The sequence below is a fragment of the Pipra filicauda genome, unplaced genomic scaffold, assembly GCF_003945595.2.
Source record: "Pipra filicauda isolate LSUMZ 115617 unplaced genomic scaffold, ASM394559v2 scaffold243_size1161148_pilon, whole genome shotgun sequence".
NCBI classification, from domain to species: domain Eukaryota; kingdom Metazoa; phylum Chordata; class Aves; order Passeriformes; family Pipridae; genus Pipra; species Pipra filicauda.
This window is the reverse complement of record NW_024104358.1, coordinates 1,020,982-1,044,195: the sequence shown is the minus strand read 5'-3', so window position 1 is coordinate 1,044,195 and position 23,214 is coordinate 1,020,982. Positions and strand designations below refer to the sequence as shown.

Here is a 23,214-nt window from a genome sequence, read left to right as displayed (position 1 = left end):
AATTAGCTGCAGAGCTTCTTTTAAATTTACAAAAGCAATCATTCTCTGCAATAGCTCGATGCTATGCCCAAGTCCCTCTGAATAGACTTTAATGACACAGTAACCATGGTTACGGCATATAAAATATGCAGCCATGAAATGGGGAAATGTAACAGTGTAATATAATTTTCTCTGGAAAATAAAGGGTTTTGGCATATTTGCATTAATTAGGACATCACGTTAAGTATTACATGTTTGCATGCTTTATGAAAATAAAAGTCATAACAGACAAAGTGATTTTTGAATTCTATTCAATGGCAAACAGTACCATTGGAAAGCATTTTCCCTGATAAAATGGGACATTTTAACTGGACATCTACAAGTGCCATTCTGGTAAATTGAAGTTATAGCGTGTTGGAAACAAGCCGAGAGATCCACTGTGACTGGAGCAGCCATATGTCCCGGAGCTCAGGCTTTTAATCTGAGTGGCCACTGGGAGGAAGCAGCTAAACCCTCATCTGCAGAACTGAGCAGGCAATGGAGGAAATCCGTGGAGCAGCACAGCAAGTCAAAATTGGCTGCATCGTGTTTTCAGGCATTTTGCTTTCCTTATGCTATTTGTTATAACACCTGCTTAACTGGTGTAAACCCCTCCATTTCACACAAATCAAGCCTTCTGCTAAGTGACACTGAATTATTTGTGAAAGGTGCAGCCCCCTCCATCAGCGTTTCATGTGTCATATGACTCTCTTGCGTGGTGGTTGAGGATCCTGAGATCTCTCTTTCAGACTTGATTGTACTGGTAGGCTGGAACATGATCTAGAGCATTTTATCTCTCCAGGTTACAATTTTAACATCTCTACTTTGGTGGTTTGTTAGGAAAAGGGAGAAGAATGGCCATCTCAGGGCAAAATGAGAGGTAATACGCAGCCCTGCTCTAAGTTGTGCTCTAGTAAAAGTTGCATGCTACCATATACATGAAAAATACAATAGGTTTTCTGCATTGTTCATCTCTAGTTTGGAGTTGTACAGAACATGTGAACCAATTTAGCCGTAGTGACTGAAACTCAAAAGCTGACTTCCAAAGTAGACGCTACCTGTTCCTCTGTCCTCTCCAGGCAACAACTTCAGAGTGGTCCTGACAAGCCCATCTGCTTCGTTCTATTCACTGCAGTGATGCCACAATGTGTGGCAAATAGCCTTGAAGTGACAGTTTTCAAGCAATACAAAGGCAGTTACTTTATTTTCTCTTGAAGCATTCATCATACAACATTAGATGAGAGAGGTATTTGTACAGTCTGGTCTCTTCATGACAAACTGATGTGCAAGAGAAAAGATTAAATTAATTGAAAAACAGTGATTATGAACAGGTCATTTAGCTCTAGCCTCAAGCAAAACACCTCCTTATCAGCTAGGCATGGAAAGATGCTCCCAGTTCAGCTGTACCTCTTGTTCTCCCAGCTGCAGCCTAGTGAAAGAATCACAAAGGAAGGAATATTAACCTTAGAAAATAGAAAAGGATGAAAGGTTGCTGAAAATCCTTCAGTTCCATTTAGGTCAGACTGGCATTCGGCATTCTGTCCAATTAGGCAACTGGAGCGGATCCGCTTTTTGTCCCCATATTTTGTGCAACCTTGTTGCAGAAACAGAAGTGGTCGATAATATTTTTATTCCAGTTTCCAAATATAGATATAATAAGATTCCATTTAGGGAAATGAGATTGGGTTTCTCTTTTCTTTGCTAGCATGTTTCTTTGTTTGTTTTTGATTAATTTTTTTCCAACATGCAGACAAGAGTATATTTGGAACCTCCATTTTGCTTAGCTAGATCTTGTTTTCTTTAATAGTCCTTGATTAGGACTTTCAAATGCAGTCAAGTATGACATAGAAAAATGCAATTGAGATTGACATGTTATGTTCTTTACAACCTTGGACTCAGTTTCTGAGATATATTTCGTCTATGCAGAATGGACAAAAAGGACAGGACTCCTTTCTGAATCTTCTGCATATTGAAATGATTAATGAAACAGAGTCACAGAATGGTTTGGGTTGGAAGGAACCTTAAAGATCATCTAGTTCCAACACCCCTGACAAGGGCAGGGACACCTTCCACTAGACCAGGTTAGTCAGAGCCCCATCCAACCTGGCCTTGAACACATCTGGGGATGGAGCATCCACCACTTTTCCAGACAACTTGTTCCAGTGTCTCACCACCCTCATAGTAAAGAATTTCTTCCTTATGTCCAATCTCAATCTATCCTCTTTCGGTTTAAAGCCATTCTCCCTTGTTCTATCACTACATGTCCTAGTAAAACATCTGTCTCCAGCTTTCTTGTAGGTCCCTTCTGGTACTGGAAGATGCTCTAAGGTCACCTGGAGCCTTCTCTTCTCCAGACTGAACAGCCCCAATCCTATCAACCTTCCCTCACAGGAGAGGTGCTCCAGCCCTTTGATAATCTTTGTGGCCCTCCTCTGGACTTATTCTAACAGGTCCATGTCCTCTTGTGTTGGAGGCCCTGGAGTTGGATGAGTACTCCAGGTGTGGTCTCAGCAGAGCTGAGTAGAGGGGCAAAATCACCTCCTTTGACCTGCTGCCCACACTGCTTTAGATGGAGCCCTGGACACAGCTGGCTTTCCAGGTTGCAAATGCAAATTGCCAGATCATGTTGAGCTTCTCATTCACCAACAAACACACAAGTCCTTCTCTTCAGGGCTGCTCTCAATCCCTCTTCCACCCAGCCTGTACGTGTACTTGGGATTGCCCTGACTGAGGTACCGGACCTTGTACTTGGACTTGTTGAACTTCATGAGGTTCATACAGGCCCACCTCTCAAGCCTGCTCAAGTCCCTCTGAACTTCTCAGAGCACAGAGCATGTCTCTAAGATATTTACAAAACACTTGTCACTATAGACACAAAATTAAACATCAGAAAAGCAAAGGAAAAAACTTTTTTCTACACTTTTGTATGCTTCTGAAGAAAAAGAAGAAACAAGTAGAACACCAGCTCCAAACTTCAATCTAGGTTTGAGTTCATTTCCAGCAGAAAGTACCAAGGACAACCATCTTCCCTCCTCCCTTTCTTTAAAGAACGTAGCACCACTAAAGAAATCAAAGAACATATTTGAGAAAGTAATGACTATGTCCTGGTCTACCTAGTGTCATTCTGATAAAAAACATGGTAAAATCCTAATTTTGATTAAGTCAAAATTAGCATTGATTTAAATATTTTTCAAGTGAAATGCAGTTTCAACACTCTTCAGCACTTGGACTTGAAGTTAGAACTTTATGTCTGCTAGCCATCCATACAGAACTATTAGAGGACCAGACTCATGATGATCAGGATTTCATGGCCCTTCTGAAGTCTCAGTGACTTATGTTGGTTCCTGCTCTGTTGATATGACTGTGCCCGCCTGCCCTGGTTCAGCTCTGCATTTCACAGAGAGTGGTGGCAAAAGCACCTCCCACCCCACTCATATCCAAATGCACAGCGCTGACATGCCTGCTCACTGAACAATGTGTCCTCAAATCGTTCTGATGTTCTCAATAATTCAAACCTACTAAAAATAGGTGTAATTTTAAAGAGTAATTACAGACTACTATTATCCTTTGAAACTCAGTAAGTATATCAAATTATAATAAAAAAGGGCAAAGATATAGAACTATGAGCCCCTTCTTGGTTTTTACTGATACGTTTTTGAGCAGTACATTTCCACATGCATTGGGTTCTGCAACCAATAGCAACTCATGGTATCATATATTGTGCCTCCTTCTCCAGTCCAACTTACATGCAAAAATGTCAGCTGGACACATCTTGGAAGCTGTAGATCTAAAGACTAATACATATTATTTGATATTATTTACATGGTACTTGTGTTTTATGGTCAAAACCTGTGCTAACCTCATCCAAGAGCATTTCCTGAGGAAGGGCTGCCACACAGGAACTGACCCACAGCGTTTCTGAAGAGACCTTGAGAAGATCAGCTGATGCAGTAAACATCATATCCAGATCTGCAGGTCTTCTTGAACCATATTTATGCTATTTTTTTAAATAACCCTGCTGGCAGATCTTTTTCAGTTGCTTGGAAAGAAGAAAGTTCTCACTTAAAATTACTACATTGCAACATCGCTACTCCCAGCTATTAAACATCCCATGGCACGAAACACCAAGTCCACACAGGCCTATCTTAGCCAGTGTTCCAGTCAAGCACAATGTGAGTCATCTTCGGAGCATCAGATGGCTGACTTGTGAGGAATTTGCAGATGTGTGTGTTTGTTTGGATTACAAGGAGAGTATTTCAAGTGGAGACAGAATGTTTCATTCCTGCTCCTCAGCCTCATACACGCATTGTATTTGTCACTCCTGTCAACAAATATTTGTGAACTAAAAATAGTGCTTTAAATATATGCACTATATTACAGTGCTTTGGAAGCCATTTCTGCTTACAACTTCAGTTTTGACTCTTTGCTGTCTCCCTCCTTTAGGAGACAGCACTCTGCCACAGTGGTGCCGGTTGGAAAGACCTATCCCTCTCCCCTCACCCATTCTCATTTTACTCACCATTACTTTCATAGTTAATATTCAGAGAAGAGCAACATCTTCTGAAAGTCCAAATATTTTGTAGACAGCCTTGGGAAAACTGGCTTGAATCATTTTTCAAGACAAATTCGTGAGACCTCGTTTTCCACCATAGGAAGTTACATGCAGGCAAACGACAGTCTATCCAGGAGCCTGTTGGGTTAAACAAACATGGTCATTCTTTCCAGCACAGTCTTTCTGTTTGCTCTGTGTCAGTTTTGCTGAATAGCTCAGACTCTCCTGAAATAATTGTCTCATTAGGTATACAGGATACAAGTTGTTAACTGCATTCTGTCATCTCAAGAATAAATTATCCCCAGACAGCTACTGAACAGTGAGGGAGAACATAGTCTGGCACTTCTATTTCCCATGACTCTTAGAAAAAGCAATATCTATGTGTAATCACTGCCATTCAGGTAGTCAGGTCAAGGTCAAATCCTTTGCATTGCCTGATCTCTTCCAAAGACTGGGCAAAAGGAGTGTGATCATTATCCAGCATCATCTAACAATGCATCCAAATATTTCTATGAAAATCAGGTCAGATCTGATTATTCACAAGGTTACCCCAGTGGTCTTTCACAGATGCATGTGAGACAGGCAAAAAGAGAGGTAAAATAGGCAAAGTAGGAAAAGAGTCTATAGAAAACAAGGCAAAATGAAGGAAAAAAGAAAAGAACTATATGAATGTTAAGTGAGGATTAAAAATGGCATAAATATGTAAAAATTCAAGCAAAAAAAAAAAAGGAACAAGCACAGAATGCAAAGATTGTAGATTAAATAATCTCAGATGATCGTTATTATAGATGGTTCTCTTCTCTTCAGCAGAGGCACCAAGAATTTCACTTCTGAAATTGCCTAGCCACAATTTAATTGTACTTTAAGGTACACACCAAGAAGGTGTCACAAGTGGAAATAGAATACACAATTATTTTCATTTTTCTTAATTAAACCAAAATTGCCTTCCATTTATATTGTTTTCTTTTCTATTACACTTAAAGAAGAAGACAGCCAAAATGATTGGACTTTTTTGTCCTTCACTGCATCTTCCCCTCTCAAAGAAGATAATTTGCCCTTGGGTGGCCTAAGTGATTATTTAGGGATACCAGATGTAGAAACACACAAGATCCTCATTAACAGAAGTGCTGCATCTTTAATAAACAAGCAGCAGTGGCAATCTCAGGAGTCATACAGTGATGTATCATTTTGCTCTGAGGCACTGGTTCCACCTATTCCATTTCCTTAATGGTTCTGATAAGCCATTAAGACCTTCCACTCCATTCCTGCCTGTCAAAAATTGTCACTGAGCTCCAATCACACACTAAGACAGGTCATGGGAGGATCTGTGTGCATACTCCACTCTTCTCTCAGGATGCCTAAGACAGCTGTACTCTGATTCTGTGACTTGTCACCTGCTCAGTGCCTATGTCACACTAAAATGGACTCAAGATATTGTCTCTTGTTTACTCTCTCAAGGGAAAATAATTTTTTTTGTTGTTTCTTTTTGACTTTACTTTCTATCTTAACACTTTTTTTGTTAGTGTAGCTCAATTTGGAATAGCATTAATGGGTTCTTGATTCTGGCTATGCCACTGCTAGTGAAGAGAGTGCTTCATTATTGTTTTTTAAGACATGTAAAATTAAGGCCTTAAAATTTTAAGGCCTCCTAAAATCATACTTAGATGCTAATATAGTTTCCTGATCCTGTAGTTGGATATATGATGACAAACCAGAAGGCTAGGATGAAGCTCCACCTACTTTTAGGGTTGTGCACGTTGCATAGCCACGGTCAGTGTCCTATCAGTGCTGCCAACAAGAGCAATGTGCAACTGCAGAGATGCTTGTGTGACATGGGCTCTTCATGACAGCCCATGCCCCAAAAATCAATCCTGTTGTGGAATCTCTTGGTCATGGAGCTATTATAGGCAATGATAAGATGGATTTTCCATTTGGCTAATATCCTTCCACCTTCCGGAGATATTTCTGATTGAGGATGGTATGTAGGAAGAATAAGAGGAGAAAGTTCAGGAAATGTTTTCGAACAAAGCAGCCACTAGAAAAACTCTAGCAGAAGATCATTTCTTACAGCAAAAAATGCATAATGATTTGCAATGCAGACAGTGCACGTAGTTATGCAGAAAAAGAAAATTTTACAAATGAAAGGATTGAAACTCCCATTAATACTGTGGGATTAATGCAAAACTCCAAGGAGACATTAACTCTGCCTGCAAAAGGTGGTAGACACTTAGCATGCTGAAAGGCATTTCAGTATTATTTTAAAGGAGCAGCAAAAATACTGAAAAAATAAGTAAAGGGAATTTAAGATTAATTTTGACATGTAATATTCATAGCCAGAGAAAGTAGTTATTATTATTTATGTAGGAAAGATAGACAATACAGAGTTCTTGTGGACATCCAGCAGTGTTGTTTAACGAGAACTAATTTCAATCTTGCTCTAATCATAGTCAAATTAATCTCAAGTATTTCTAATACTCAGATGACAAATAGTGAGCAAACAATAGAATAATCTAACTCACACATACACACACCCTCCTGCATCCTAGTCTCCAAGGACTGAAAAGGTTTTGCTTTGTGGCCCAGCACTCCAGCTGTATTTGAAGTCGTCCCTGGGGACAGGCTGAACAGCTTGGAGTCACTCTGGGCCACCTCAGACTGAGCATTTCAGCCTGCCAGTGTCCTCTTAGGCACTATGGGGCCGGCAGGTTAGAGACCAGTGCCGAAGGGGCAAGGTTCAGCCAAGGAGTCTGGCTCACAGGGAAGCAGCAGAAAGAAGATATCTAGAATCTATATCCCAGGGTCACTGTGTTTTCATATCCATACTCTTTTTTTTTTTCTCTTCTTAAAGTATTTGGAGTTGAAAATTGATTCTTGGCTAAAGACATTTGCATTATCCTTTTTTTTCCTTTTCTTTCTGTAACATCAGTATTTTCATTTGGAGAAAAATCTTTATCTGGTGAGCTCTAATTAAATGCAAAAGTTGCTTTAGCTGACTGAACAACCAATCCTGACAGTTGCAGGAATCTGGGAATGTTGCAGACATTCACACCAGGAGGCATCTTCAGGAACATGAACTGCTCAGGATGATAGTGCTAATCCTGTGATCAGAAGTTCCAAATTTTGTGCAATTTTCATGCTTCTAAAAGTCAGTATTGTCCTTCACTGTGTCTTTGATGGAGACATGCCAGGTATGTGGTTGAGAAGCCAGAAGCTGCAAGGTGTTTTCCATCTGGATGACTGGACATGATGCACACTTTAGCACTCAGGGAAAGAGATGTAGAAGGCAAAAAATCTGGATGAACTGCTGTCAGAAAGTTGAGTTGTACCTGAAATCATGTTTCCCACTCTTAGATGGAAATATTCAATGACAAGCATGATTAGGACAGCAGGAGATCAAAATGTGGAGAGACCAGAGAGCTATCAATATTAAATATGTGTCTTCTGTATATCATGAATTGAAATGCACTGACGTTGCTTATAAGGAGAGGATGAATCACCATTTCTATATCTGGGGTTTTATTAAATGCACTTTAAGCCAACAATGAAAATTACTGAACATTAGAAATGAAGATTGGCAAAGGCACAGTTCATGGGTAAAGACCCTCCCTGCTGCACCCTTTAATGAGCTGCTGAGAGTGAAGCCCTTCTGAAAATCAACTCACTTTGTTGGGTGCTTGAAATAAAGTTTTCCTTTCAAATCTTCATTATACACCTAAATTTGTGCTAGACGAGAATACGGCTAAACGTCCTTCCCATGTAAGGACTCGTTGCCAACATCTGAGAAGGGTTTGGGCCATTTTTTAATAGGTTGGTATCTATATCACAAAACCTGCAAAGTTGATCCTTTGATTTGCTCAGAGCTATATGACTGGAAGTAAAATGGCTACTCCATCTGAAACCATTTGTTGCTAGAGAAAGTTACATATCCTGAAATGGTAAAAAAATCTGTGTAAGAATGAATAAGGAATAACGTTTTATAAAACCTGTAGGAAAATTCTAATAGAAAATATATGATGTTTTATAATAAAAATCATAGATTGCCACAGTAGATGATAGCATTTTGTGCCAAATGAAAAACATTTATGTTAAAGCCTAGAAAATGAGGACTTAGTAAGCTATCAGTGCCCTTTTGTCATATGTGTTACAAAATTAAACCAAACACTGACTACGTACAACAAACTAAAACAGGCTTATAGCAGATGCAGGGCTAGGAAAGTTCTCTCAAATTAGTGACATTTTGACTGTAAAAAGATAACAGTGAAAGGCTATGGTTAAGTCAGAATGCCTTTCGGAAAATCTTCATGGTAAAGGAAGCACTACAAATATAGGATAAGGAATTTCTTATGAAAATGCAGCTTTAGGCATCAATATCAATTATATTCTTTATGAAACAATAAGCGAAATAACTAAGAGTGTAAATTATATATAATTATATAATTTTTGAATTTCCAAACATCTTTTGATTGGAAACTGCTAGCAGTAAAGGTCAGAACAGGGTAGAATAGCAATTTCTTTACTAAACAGACAAGGAATCAACAGGAAGTGGTGGTGATTTGGACTCTACTTCAGTGGGTGTGGAGCTCTTGCAGAAAAAGTGTCTGTAAAAATAACAAAGGATAGATTGAGTTCTTTATGTTAAATTGCAATATGAAGAAATGCAAATCCATAATTAAATTAGAGAATTAGGGCTTCCAATTTCCATAGTGAGAAAAAATAACTTAGACCATATGATGTAATAAAATCCAGGATGTAGAAAAGTCCTAGCCCAGACCACTAAAAGAACTGGAATGTGAAATGCCAGTGTATGCCTTGCCTTGAGTCTGATAGAAGGGACTTTGTGAAACTGTAAATGTTGACTGAAAGGTTGCAAATGCAGTACCTATCTTCAGAGAAGGAGGAAAACATGATTCGGAGCAACACCAGGCCTTTTAATGTGACTTTGATTCTGCAAAATTTTAGAACAGATTTTGGAGGAATGAATAAGTAAGAATAGTTAGGCAATACAAAGTAGACTAATTTGCAGCACAGTTTTGTTAAAGATAAGTCGACTAATTTTTTTTCTTTTAATATAAAATCAGTAATTTACTACACAGAGGTAATGCAGCAGATATAGTCTAGATAGATTTAAGTTAAGCATTTCTTACAACATTTTACAGGAAATCAGTATTTAACTTGAAGATATCAAGGATTAATGTGAAGTGGATAGAGAGCTGTTTCAGGAAAAAAAATTGCCCTAAATCATATTTGAGAAAGAATTATTAGGATACCAGAGGTTACCACCTCAACAACGAGTATTGGGACCAATGCTCATCATATATTAGTGGCTAAGGAGGCAGAATCAAATTATTTGCTAATGAAATTTACAGATGACACAAAGTTGAGAACATGAACAGCAAGAAAGTAGAGAGTCACCACAAGAAAACCTTTTTGCACAAGACACTGAAATGCTTTGGAATATAATGTTCTGTTCTCACCTATGTCCAAGAAAAACAAGCCAAAATTAAACTAAATTGAAATAAGACCATAAAAGGCTTTGGAAAATGGAATGTCCATTCTATAAGGAAAAATGAAAATATTAGGGTTTATTTAGCCTAGGCAAATGAAAATTTGGAGAGGATTGGCAGCTCCTTATATTCAGAGGAAATTGTTAAAAAGAGAGAAGAACTGTTCAGGTGAATTAAAATTGCTGGCCTAAAATCAAATGCTATGAACCAATCATGAGTATTTATTAGCCTAGAAATTTAGAAGACGACTTTCAAACATCCCAAGAATTAAATTCAGAAAGAGTTTTCCAAAAAAAAATTATGAGATTCAGAGTCTGAACTTATTTTAAGACAGAATCTGGTAAATTAATGGAACTGTTGTTTGGCAACCTAAAATGCCTCATTGGAAAACGAAGGCTGTGACATATGTTAGTCTTTGGTACTTGGTATTTTGGTATCTTTAAGAAACTACAAAGGAGAGGTTGCTGTTTGTTTGCACCATATTTGCAATGACATACATGTTATTCTATGTATCTTATTTAGATTTATTTATGAGGATCATTCTTAGTAAGTAAAAGGAAAGGAAAATGTTGATACCCTTGATAAATATAATTCAGCTTCTGAGGTAGAGTGAATAGAAAGGAGATTATTTCATGTTTTCATGAAACTCTGACTGTTGAACAACCTAAGAGAATGCAAATGGAAGATAGTGGTGCTTCTATTGTCATTAAATTCTTAGATGATTGATTGGTATATCTTGTCCCAATCCTCAATGGCAAAACAGCTATCAGATTTGGGGTCACAGTGGTAGTCTGGGGAAATTGAGATATTGCTATTTCTTTCATCTACTCTGCAACACAAGGTAGTAAACCACTTCCTAGCATAACTTAAGAGTTTTATTTAATATTTTCCTTCCAGGGACACTGATGAGGTTTTTGAATTCTTCCATTTTTCCTATGGCCCAGTATAATGGACTTCTTTGTTCATCTAATACAGACTTGAAGTTTGTTATAAGATGCTGGAATGCATTCTTATACTTTAGGATATAGCTTGATGTAGATTAGAAATTTTACAAATCAACATCTGTTGCATAGTTTCCCAACAGGACGAAACAGAACTGAGTGACCCATGTGGGTCTTCATTATTATTTGTTTCTTTGTCCCACACTTCTGCAACCAGACAGATGTTCAGGCAATATTAAGGGGAACAGGTGGGTGGGTTGGCTGCCATCCTAGAAATAATTTGTGTTCCTGTAATTTCATTTAACCTTCATTTCATATAACCATGTTCAAGAGCCATTTGACAATTATGGCTTCTGAAGACATTGTACAAAAGACATTTGACACACATCCTAAGCTCAGAACATTAATGATCTTACAAACCAAGGCAACCTTTAGGGAAATCCATCCTCTTGAAGATTCCTGTCATGGTTTAATCTCAGCAGGCAGCTAAGCACCACACAGTCACTCACTTACACTCACCATGGTGGGATGGGGGAGAGAACCAGAAGAGCAGCAGTGAGAAAACTTGTGGGTTGAAATTAATTGAAATACAATAATAATGATAATAATAATATAATGAAAATTACAAAATGAGAGAGAAATAAAACTCAAGAAAAACTAATTATGCAAATTAAAAACAATTGTTCACCACCAGTCGACCAATATCCAGCATATTTCCAAGCAGCAGTCCACCAAACGATCTTCCTCCTAATCTATATGCTAATCATGGTGTTGCAACAGTTGGACTTCGTGATCTTAAAGGTCTTTTCTAACCTAAACAATTCTATGATTCTATATTACAGAATGGGTAATGTCAGAAGGGACCACAGTGAGTCATCTGCTGCAACCTCCCTGCTCAAGCAGGGTCATTCTAGAGCACATTGCACAGAATTGCACTCAGATGGTTCTTGAATATCTCCAGTGAGAGAGACTCCACAACCTCTCTGGGCAATCTGTTCCCAAGCACGGTCACCTGCACAGTAAAGAAGCTCTTCCTCATATTCATGTGGAACTTCCCGTGTATCAGTTTCTGCCCATTGCCTCCTATCTTATTGCTTGGCACCATCAAGAAGAGCCTGGCTCCATCCCCCTGACACCCTCCCCTCAGATACTTAGATACATTAATAAGGCTCCCTTCTCAGTTGTCTCTTCTCAAGGCTGAACTGACCCAGTTCCCTCAGCCTTTCCTCATAAGAGAGATGTTCCAGTTCCTTAATCATCTGAGCAGCGACAGGACCCACAACCTGAAGTTGTGTCAGGGGAGGTTTAGGTTGGATATTAGAAAGAGGTTCTTCCCCCAGAGGGTGGTTGGGCACTGGAACAGGCTCCCCAGGGAAGTGGTCACAGCACCAAGCCTGACAGAGTTCAAGAAGCATTTGGATGATACTCCCGGGCACATGATGTGACTCTTGGGGATGGTCCTGTTCAGGGCTAAGGCTTGGACTCGATGATCCTTGTGGATCCCTTCCAATTCAGCATATTCTGTGATTCTGTGATCCTGTGATCTTTGTGGCCCTCTGCCGGACCCACTCCAGGAGCTCCATGTCTCTTCAGTATTGAGGAGTCCAGAACTGGACACAGCACTGCAGATGTGACCTTACTAGGGCTGATTAGAGGGGCAGGATCACCTCCCTTGACCTGTTGGCAGCGCTTTTCCTGATGCATCCCAGTTTACTGCTGGCCTACTTGGCCAAAAGTCACACTGCTGACTCACAGAGAGCTTGTTGTCCACCCCCAGGTCCTTCTCCACAGAGCCACTTTCCAGGACCTCAGGTCCTTCTGTGCAGAGCTACTGGTTGGTCCCCAGCTTGTATTGTTGCATGGGATTATTCTTCCCCAGGTGCATGACCGTGCATTTGCCTTTGTTGAACTTCAGACAGTTCTTTGCCCATCTCTCCAATTTGTCGAGGTCTTTCTGAAGGGCTGCACAGAACTCTGGGGTATCAGCCGCTCCTCACAGCCTTGTGTCATCAGCAAACTTGCTGAGGGGGTATCTGTCCTTTCATCCAAGTTAACTAAGTTAACTAAGGTAGATTAAATTGTGCCTAGTATCGAGCTTTGCTGGATACCACTAGTGAGAGGATTCCCACTAGGCCCTGTGCCACTGATTACAATTGAAACAAAGGAAAATGTAATAATAATAGTAATAATAATAATAATAATAATTGTTGTTGTTGTTGTTGTTGTAATGATACTATTACTACTAATAATCGTAACCCAAGAAAGATAAATTATATGCATTATTATTGTCCACCAGTCCCCGTGCTTGATGCCCAGCCTGTTCCCAAGCTGTGATTGGCTTCTTTCAGGTAACTTCCCCTGTTTCTATACTGGACATGACATTCTGCAATATGGATTATCCCTTTGACCAGTTTGGGTCAGTTGTCCCAACTATGCTCCCTCTCAGATTCTGGTGCAGCTCCTCACATGACTCTGAAAAGTCCTTAACTCAGGGTAAGCATTATTTAGCAGCAACCATGAGTGTATTATCAACATTATCCTCATATTGAAGCCAAAACACAGCACCGTACCAGATACTATGAAAAAACGAACTCTGTCCCAGCTGGAACCAGGACAGCTTGCCACACTAAGCACCTTCCGTTCTTTTTTTGTGGATAGAATCCAGTTGTTCTTTGTCCCCAAACCTGCAATCATCAATGTTCTTAGCATGAACCCCACAGCCATATGCCAGATGGGTGCAGTGAGATGGTATCAGTTAGGTTAGCTGAATGCCAAGTAGTTTCACAGCTTTAATTACTACTGTAGGCTATATCCATGTAGATACTTGCTGATCTGATTAGCGAGAGAAACAATGTTAGAAAGGTTAATAAAACTGGTCACAATGCTCATGGCATTATTATTGAGGTGGACAATTGAGAGGACAGATGTCTCAGCTCTACTTATCTTAGAAATTGCTAATATGTGTTGGCAGTATTTCAGGACCAACCAGCTGGACAAAATTCAGTATCTTTGCCCTCCTGTAATATTTTATACTTCTAAATATTTATTCCAGTAAATGAATGCTTGGGTTTTACAAACATCTATTCTATAGAATAGGTCATCTTCTACCCACAGCAGAAGGAAGTGAACTTCTGTTTCCCTAAGAGTCCATGCAGATTTTTGCTGGAGAATTCAGGAGCATAGAGTTTTTCTGAATCTTACATTCTTTTTATCAGCAGAAGGTCATATGCTCTGCCAATCCTATATTCATGTAAATCCAAAAGCCTAAAGGGGGAGATTTACAGAACTCTATGAAGGTAACTTTGCAATATTTTCCTGGTTCTATATCTTATTAGCTTCTGCAGGAAATGGGCAAATCCAGCTCATAGTTACTGCAGTATTAAACTAAATAATGGTCTTAGTAACATAGTAAAATATATTCAGAGCCCTATGGTGCAAAATATATTAGATTATTTCAAAGACAGGACAATCTGAGTCTCTAGAGAAAACCAAATGTAATTAAAATTATTTCTACTCCAAAAATTCACTTCTCATTACAAATGTTGCCATGGAGTATTCCCAATGTAATTTTTATTCAGAGTTCCAGAAAGAGGTATTAACCTTCCTGAAAACTGTGTTATCTTGAATGTATGCCTTGCCTTGAGTGAAAGACAAATGGAAATTAGATGCTAGATTGTGTCAGATGACTTTCGGTGTTCATGTTTATATGGTCTTGGTTGGAAAACGTAGTATTTGCTGAGGTTGAGACGGAAGACAATCTCATGTGACTTTGGAGTGCAATTATATGATATTAAAGGAAGTTATTAAGCATTTGTGGAAAACACTGTGTTGGACACAAAGGAATATAGACACAAAAAGTGATGTCCACGAAATAAAATCCTCAGATTACTTACCTAACTGAGAATAATTTATTATGTGGAATCAGGGCCAGCAGCAACAGGTCATTTTATCTGACTTATCTTTAATTCATTTACATTTTATTTTCCTAACTTAAATATTCAAAGAAAATGAGAATTGATTATATAGATTCATAGCAACCATGAATATAAAACAAATGCTTTTCACTGAGTTACAACAAAGGAGAGAGTTTGCTGGGGAAGAATTGTGTTTATATCTTTTACTTGAAAAGGATATTTAGACAGCAGTAGGTAGAAGCACCACTTGAAAATATAGCTTCCCAAACTCTTAGTTTTGCTCCTCAGCAAACAATACATTGAAAATTCTTCATCTGGATCACAGATGAACAAGATCACCATCTCTCTAAAAAGGGACTAGAAAAGGAGATGTTGATACAGCAGGGAAGAGCTACAAGGTAACAATTGCAAAACAATTGATACAACTATAATTGAAATAGTTAAAAATACATTTCCTGTGGGAGCTCTGAATAAACTTGCGATAGACAGATGGTTGTCTCTGAAAAACAAAACAAAAAAAGACAACTCTGTTATTTCTAGATAAGGTCAACAGGCTTAGATTTTTGATGTATAGCTGAGAAAGTGAATTATAGCCAAACATACTAAAAATATATTGATGCAGAGTGATGTCATAGAGCTCCTCAGTGACAACTCAGTGAGGGACTGGCAACAATCCAGCAGTAAATGTAAATATAGGCATTAGAAAAAAGAGTTGGCAGAGGTCAAACAAGAGTTTTCTATTTTCCTGTTCCTCAACCCATCTTGTCCAGTCAACCACACCTGCTCTGAAATTCTGCATATCTTGACCTTTGTCATTTCTCTGCTAAGGAATGAGTAAGCACTGTCTGCACCCACCTGTATAATTGCTCAATGAAATTCCCCTTTCCACTTCTCCCTCATTATCCAGGGAGGAAGATGAAAAGATGCTCCATCACCCCTAGTGGCAAATAACTCCCACAGATACTGCAGCCCAGTAAGCGCTTTGTGGTTCTACACTCCCAGTATTTCCATCCTCTCCTCCTTTCTGGAGGAAGAGTGTGAATGTGAAAGAATAGCAAGTGAGAGCCCTTCTGTGATTAGGGTAAGCTGCCTTCTCTAACAAGCAGCATCCTTCAGATCAAAGGATGGAAGCAAAAGTTGTCTAGGCTCATCCAGATTCTTGTAGAGAGCCAAGTACCCTTTCGCAGGAGGATCAAAGCCTATGTGACTTCATGTTTTACTATAGCCTTCTACTGGCTGCCATCAGATACATAAATCACATAATCTACAAAGAGAGGATAGCCCAGCAGCCCCAGTTCCATGTGGTGGAAAACACTCATCTAGCAAAAACACTCATCTAGCAAAAAAAGATGTAGTTGGTGTTACCCTGCTGGGGAGGACATTGATCAGGCACCCCGGGGCAGGGAGCAAAGGACTGCTCTGTCTCTGTGTGCTTATTGTAAGACTCTTTCTGTCATGTAATTGCTGTGACCATGTTACATCAGTACTTTTATGCACTAAAAAGAAGCACTGTAAAACCTGAATTTACCTTTAGTCAAGATGCCCAATGATTCAGCAAAAAGAACATCAGTGCAAATTTTAAATCAATATGCCCTATTTCTCTGAAGTCTGAGAAATCCTTGAATTCACAAACATTTGAAAAATAGATGCTTATAATACATAACATTAACCTTTCATCAAAGGAAAATGCCCATTCTGTTTTACGCATTAAACCAGAATGCAGGAAAAAGGCTTCAAGTCCTTTTGTTCATGATAAATGTGACACAACACTGGTAGTGTTAGAGAACCTGCTGCTTTATGCATTGCTACTTTTTGGCAAGTGGTGGTCACAGGTGAGCTTGCAAATGTAGCAGGTGAAACACTGAAAGATCTGCTTGTAGAAGAACATCTAAACCTTGCTTCAGAGAACTTATACTCCTTGAAAAAGACCTGAATTAAAGAAGGGTATAGTCCTTGCCATCCAGACCAAGCTGATGCACAGCTCACACTGTTTGAACTGTAGGAGCAGTACAAACATGGCTTACAGTATGACCAAGAGAAAATCTCAATACTGCGGACACAACCCCCAAGCTATGGGAAGGGCAGAGGCACAGCAGGAACCAGAGTGCTGCTGGCATCTCAGAAAATCCTCTTTATATGAGTTCACATTCTTGTGAAGAACGTTTGATGGGAACACTGCAAAAAAACCCAGTACTGACTTTTGTTTGGGTACACGGGTAATGTTTGGCACTTGAACAGAAGCCACATCAAATGCAATGAAGACACACCACCATGCCAGTGTTTCTGTTGTGTCATCAGGCAGACAAGAAGTCTATTTAATTAACACTGGACGCAGATTATTTTCTTCCTGTAACATAAAACTGTTTACTTGCAATGTTTAAGACTTGCCCAGCTCCTGTGTAGTTTGTTACCAGAAGATGAAATTTCTGAGAGTAGTTGTTTGTGTGTAGATGTGACTATGGGTATGATTTGTGTACCTGCTGAACTCTCTACCAGAAAAGCACACAAGTCCAGGACTAGCACAGTAAATACACAAATACATATTAGGAACTGTGTTTCATTACTATGAGATGTTAATGCAGTGCAGAGCCCAGTCATTTATTATGAAAGTCACAGATGAAGGAAATCCTGCTGAAGGACTTGTGCACAGAAGTAAAATTTAGCATAATCTGATCCCACATGACAGAAGTCACTTCAACAATCATTAACAGCATAATATGGTCAATCACAGAAAATTGTGTCATGTTTTAGGAGAAATTGAATCCTGTGAGTGACAAAATATGATCTGAAATGACAACAAAGTCACAAAACACCAGATGAGGCCTCTGGGACCAGGAGGGTTCAGGTCTGTAGAGCTATTAGGGCTAGGAGGGGTATTTGTGAAACTCTATGGGACAAAAATATATTTCAGATTGAATGAGTAACATCAAGATATAAAATTGTTAATGAAGGACTCTAGATGCTGATACTTCACCGTACCACGCCCACAAGCACCAGAGAGAACCTAGAGGTCTGAGAGGCAGTGAAGGGTGAGCATAATCCCAGGAAAAGGAGTAGGAACTGGAAAATGTGTATATTACAATTTAAACAGTATTAAATTTTTATCATCATCATCATTATTATTATTACTATTGACACTTCCTTTCTGTGTAAAATATTAATTTTTCAGTAGTCCTTCTTTCTTTTTCTGCAGTACTTAAATCTAGATTGATAGTGATTCTTGGATGACTCTATTAATGATTCTATTGTCAAAACATAAATTCCCAAATTTATATAAAAGGTGCGTTTCCTCTTTGTTCACAGACAAGATTTTAAATTTAACTAATTGCACAGCCTTTTGGGGCAATTATTTGAATGCTTCTCAGAAATGGTGTCCATGTTTTTTCATTAATTTGCCAAAAATCCAGTATTGCTTGGATGCTAATTTATTTTATTTTATTTTATTTTATTTTATTTTATTTTATTTTATTTTATTTTATTACTTTACTCATAAGGAATACAGAAGAACAAGCAGTAGAGGCACCAATCATCTTATCTTACACCAACTCAGCAGGACACAAGCTGAACTTCGCCAGATGACACTTTCAATGGAGAGAGTCATCTTTTCTTAGGAATGTAATTTTCCCAGCGGGACAAGAATCTAATTTTGACATCACAAACAAATAGTTTCCGGATATCAAAGTTTACAACTGTCAGAAAAATGACAGGAATACTGTTTTTCATAGGCTTATTTCTTGCATTTTGTGAAAGAAACTTTGTCCTTATGGCTTCTTGAGGTGTAGACCAGCACCACACCAGAGAATTTAAAGCCCGCCCTGGGCAGACCCTGCAGAAACCCACAGAAACATTGAAATCCTGGATCATAAGTAGCACAACACCTACCATATTTCATTTTGTGCTACTGCAGCTCTGATTCCTGATGCCTCAGACTATGAAGTCAGAACTCTGCTTACTTAAGCCCTTTGGGATAATATAAGGGCACTATATTTGAGGCAAGAACACTTAATAAAACCAAGAGAGAGGATATTGCTTTTGAAAGACTTGTGTACATAAAAATAGAGAAACTACCCCTCAAGCCATAGATGCAAACAGCATACAGATTATTTTCTTCTGTGAACAACAGAGGGATTCAAATGAGCAGAGATATAAAATGCCTAATGGTCAGTGAGATAACTTGAATTTACAGGCATAAATTCAGATCTTCACTGACATAAAAAGCCCATCAGAAACTGAATACAGGATGGATGTTTCACCCATCTTTATCTTCACTGGGTGTCTGGACAATGACAGGTAATTGTTGACAGTACTGGCATTGTTAGTGCAATTATTTGAAAGAGAGTCTTTATTACATCTGATTCCACAGAAGTTAAGTGGTTTTCTGGCAACAAGATGGTCTAACAACACTAAACACCTTAATTTGAGATTGCAAATGGATTTGCCCCAAATGCAGTTGTGCAGTGTAAGTTACTCACTATTTTGTTATTCTGTTAAATTGATACACAAAATACGTACAGTTGGCTCATGCTAAATCTCAACTCATTTTCAGAAGAAAAACCTGACAGCGGAGTGTGTATTGGATGGTCTAGTTTGAATTAATATGAAATATTTAATTACTCACAGAGTTCCTCAGAAGACAACAGTGACCAATATATCTCCCTTCCGTCCTGCCTTAGAAGCTTCAAAGCACAGTTGGCATGATGGGCCCACGAGCTGATGCACCACTTAAAACTGCTGCTCTGCTCTGCTCCTGGTAGGAAATGACCAGAAGTAGCATGATTGTCACAAGTTGTACGTACTGCTATAGCTGACTTTTCTTTCTGCTGTTTTCAGCCAGGAAGAAAATCTCAGAGAACCAACATCTGACCAAGGATTACAATTCACCGTCTTGGGATTTGAACTTCTTCTTAAGGAAGAAAAGCACGATGCAGGGGCACAACTGGAAGCTTACTTTCAGGAAAACCAGAAAACTTGAAAATGTCAGTGGAATTTTGAAAGAAACTAACTGTCAGAAAGCAGGAGAGTCTTCACTAGAGACTTTCTATAAAGCCTTTTATGGCATAACAGTAAAGGCATGTTAGCATGAGGTTTGCCAAACATTTTTGAAAGACCTATTCAGCCTTCAGTCAGTGAAAGATTCCTTGCTTCTGACACGGGGTGAACTCACCACGGGGCAGAAGGTCACCACAAAGCAGTATTGATAGCTCTTTTGGAGGCCTTATTAAAGGCAAGGGCTTGTGCAACGAAAGGGTACATTTAATTTTGTGGAAGATACTATGTATTTCCTCGATGGTGCGATTTGGGGTACTTCTGTCACACCATATTGCTGTGTAGTGCTTTGCCTGTCTGATACAGTGTTATCAGATAAGAAAGGACACTTGTAAAACAGGTACACTGGCAAGCATCACCCATGTTGTTGCAGAAATCTGGCATCTACATTCTGCAGCTAATGAGTATTTAGCTCTAAAAGCTTTTTAGGGTAGTTCTGGAATAGGCAGAGGTGAAATACTGAATAAAATACTTAAACTCATATCATGAAGACTTAAGAATTCACTTGGAGTACAAACTGCAGCAGTTACAGAGTAGTTCAGAGCACAAAGGAAAAATGAAGCAGTCTTATAAGAGAAACTGAAGGAGGCAGATGGCAATTAGGTGTCGGTAAGTTCTCATTAAAAGTGGAAGGTTTCCAGGCTCAATTAAAAGCAAACTCTTTGAAAAGATCTTTTGGAGCAGTAGAGAGGAAAAAGAAACATTAAACCCCTTACAGGACTGTTTTGTTTTACAAAATCTTTTCACTCTTATTTGGGAAAAGGGTGAAAAAGTCATATGTGAAATCTGTAGCTCTGTCACATAACTCAGATTTCTGCTGCTATAGGCTTGCAAAACAGATGTGTTCAAACCAGAAAAAAAAGGCAATAAAGTGGAAAAATAAAAGCATAACTAAAAGATTGTGCTTTGCTTTCTTCCTGTGTGTTAAAAATAACGAAGTCATTACAATTTACTTTCTTAAAAATAACTTGCAGTAGCAATCTTAGGAGAAAACACAGATTTCTCACCTGTAAGACACCTGTAAGACATAAAGTTAAAGGTGGCTTTTGCCTGTTATCTTGGACAAATAGTGCAGTGAAAGCCATTAGGCTCAGAGCATGGTTGCTTACTGCCCTCAGAAGTCACAGCACTAACTCCAGGTCAGGCTACAATTCCCTCAAATGCATGAGTTGAACCAAGAGCATCCCCATGACTGTAGTTTGTTCCTGGTCTGCATACCTGTGCTCAGAGCATGTTCACCAGGGTTGAGCACAGGTCAGAACTGTGCCCCTGTGCACTGTGACCTCCAACGGATCTTGCTGGTGCATGACCTCGTGGAATGCACTGCTCCACACCAAATGCACTCTGGAGATGTGCGTGGCCTTCAGCTCCTCTGCAGTGTTCTCCAGGTGGAGTGCGGGCTGAAGGCCCGCAGCACCTTCCACATGAGGTTGAGGAAGAAAGGGCTGAGCTGTTCCCAGTTCTCTGTTATTCCTGGCAAGCATTTCCGTGCAGCTGGGACAACAAACGGTAAGTACATGACTGCTGGGTGTGGCCTCCACCCCAGGGCCCTAGAGGATAGTCACACACCTCCTGCTGCTCAGTAGGAAGACAACTGTGATGGAAAAGTCCACCGCAAGGACCGTCAGAGATGTCACTGAAAGAATCTCAAAGGGCACCAGACATTTGTGTTTAGACAGCTGAATTGATGCTGGGACATCTACACATCAGAGTCACAAACATCACTTGCATTTCTGGGCTTACTCCATGCTCCAGAGTTTCTCCGTGGCAAGGTGTCAGAACAGGGCCCTCAGATAGTTAGATAATACATTTGAATCCTCCTCTTCCTTCTATCCCAACCTAATTTAAAACAACTCCATTCACTTTCCTGAGATGATGCTTTGTGGGTGCAAGAAAGCAGGAATTGAGGACTTGGCACTCCCAAAGCTCATCTTCATTTGCAATCATTAGTTTAACTAAATACACCCGAATGACTTCACCTGTGGTTAGCTTAGCTTTAGGGAGAGCTGGCATTCAGGAAACACCACTCCAGCTACTGGAGTGATTTGATTAGCGGTGCTGAGTGATTAGATTAGCAGAGTGGCTGGACAGACCGTTAATTACTTGTTGTCATTCCAGCTGATGTATCCCCACTGCACCAGCAGCCTGAGCTATGCATATGCGTAGACAAAACCTGTGCATGCTTATACTCTGTGGTTTGTTTGTTATTCAAAACCTTGCCTCTGGTCAGTGTTTCTAGTCCACAGCTTATATGGTAGAGGTCCATACTAGCTGCAGGCTCCATTGTTAGCCTGTACTGGAGATCACTGTAAGGTGCTGAAAATGTCAGCGAGAGAAACTATTCATTCCTTGTCATCATTTCAGCAGAGACAATTTCAGATTCTCTGTGTAATGCTGTTTCTGGAGTGATGTTTCTTGGCATGCAATGGTGCCTCACTGCAGAAATACTATAGTTTTGTGATGCTGTTGCAAAGAGCAGTAGTTTTCACTGTCTCTTAAGCTCTCCTTTATTCCAATCATGGCAAAAAAGCTTCCTAGGAAATAACCCTAGTTTTAAGGCTGGGCTCCAGAGAAGTATATGCCCATTTGCTATTTGTGACCATTTCTGTTCAAGGACAAATGAAAATAAAGTGAGTAGTCAGTGAAAGTAAGATTTCTCTCTGTGAACCTAGTCCCCTATGAGTTACACGTTTAAGCTCATTGGTCACCTGAGCTACTGCTGCCACCAGAAGAGAGGAAGACAACCAGCTTCAACAAATGCTGCTTTTCCTCACTTTGGTAACTTCTAGGAAAGGCAGTTTATTGAGTGCTTGATGCTTTGATAAATAAAGTTCAGTGAGATGAATCCTACCCTTCCTGCTCCCTGCCAAGAGGAAGCAGACCTATGCTACTGCCCCTCTGCCAAGGAATAGTAGATGTTATGTTTGCCCACATGGAACAATGCTCTGAATTCTTGTGCTTGGAATACACGGGGAATTCCTTTCTATTAAAAAGCAAAACAAAATAGTCTGTTCAGAAATAATTGGAAGACCTTTAGGAATGTGGAATAGGTGTTCTTTCCAAGATGCCAGGGACAATTTAATGTTCTGTTGGATCATTATGAATTCCCTCGTCCCTCTGGGTAGTAATAGCATGTACAGTACAAAGGGAAAAGGTAAAGTAATGCTGCACAAAAGATCTCAAAATATAACACTGACAAGGAAAAGTCAGATAAGAAAGGAGTGAGTGAAAGATTGGGC

The 23,214-nt window shown here is 39.4% G+C and overlaps 1 long non-coding RNA gene across 2 annotated transcripts; it reads right to left on the bottom strand.

Annotated features, from left to right (window-relative positions):
- Nucleotides 1-219: 219 nt before the first annotated feature.
- On the bottom strand, nt 220-21,686 carry LOC120323359. 2 transcript variants are annotated; one of them, XR_005563722.1, is made up of 4 exons: nt 21,194-21,686; nt 19,548-19,676; nt 4,538-4,708; nt 220-1,447 (listed from the first exon to the last, which is right to left on the bottom strand). It is a non-coding gene; the product is annotated as an uncharacterized LOC120323359 (long non-coding RNA). The 2 variants fall into 2 exon arrangements; XR_005563721.1 differs by having other exon boundaries at nt 19,548-21,686.
- Nucleotides 21,687-23,214: the final 1,528 nt, after the last annotated feature.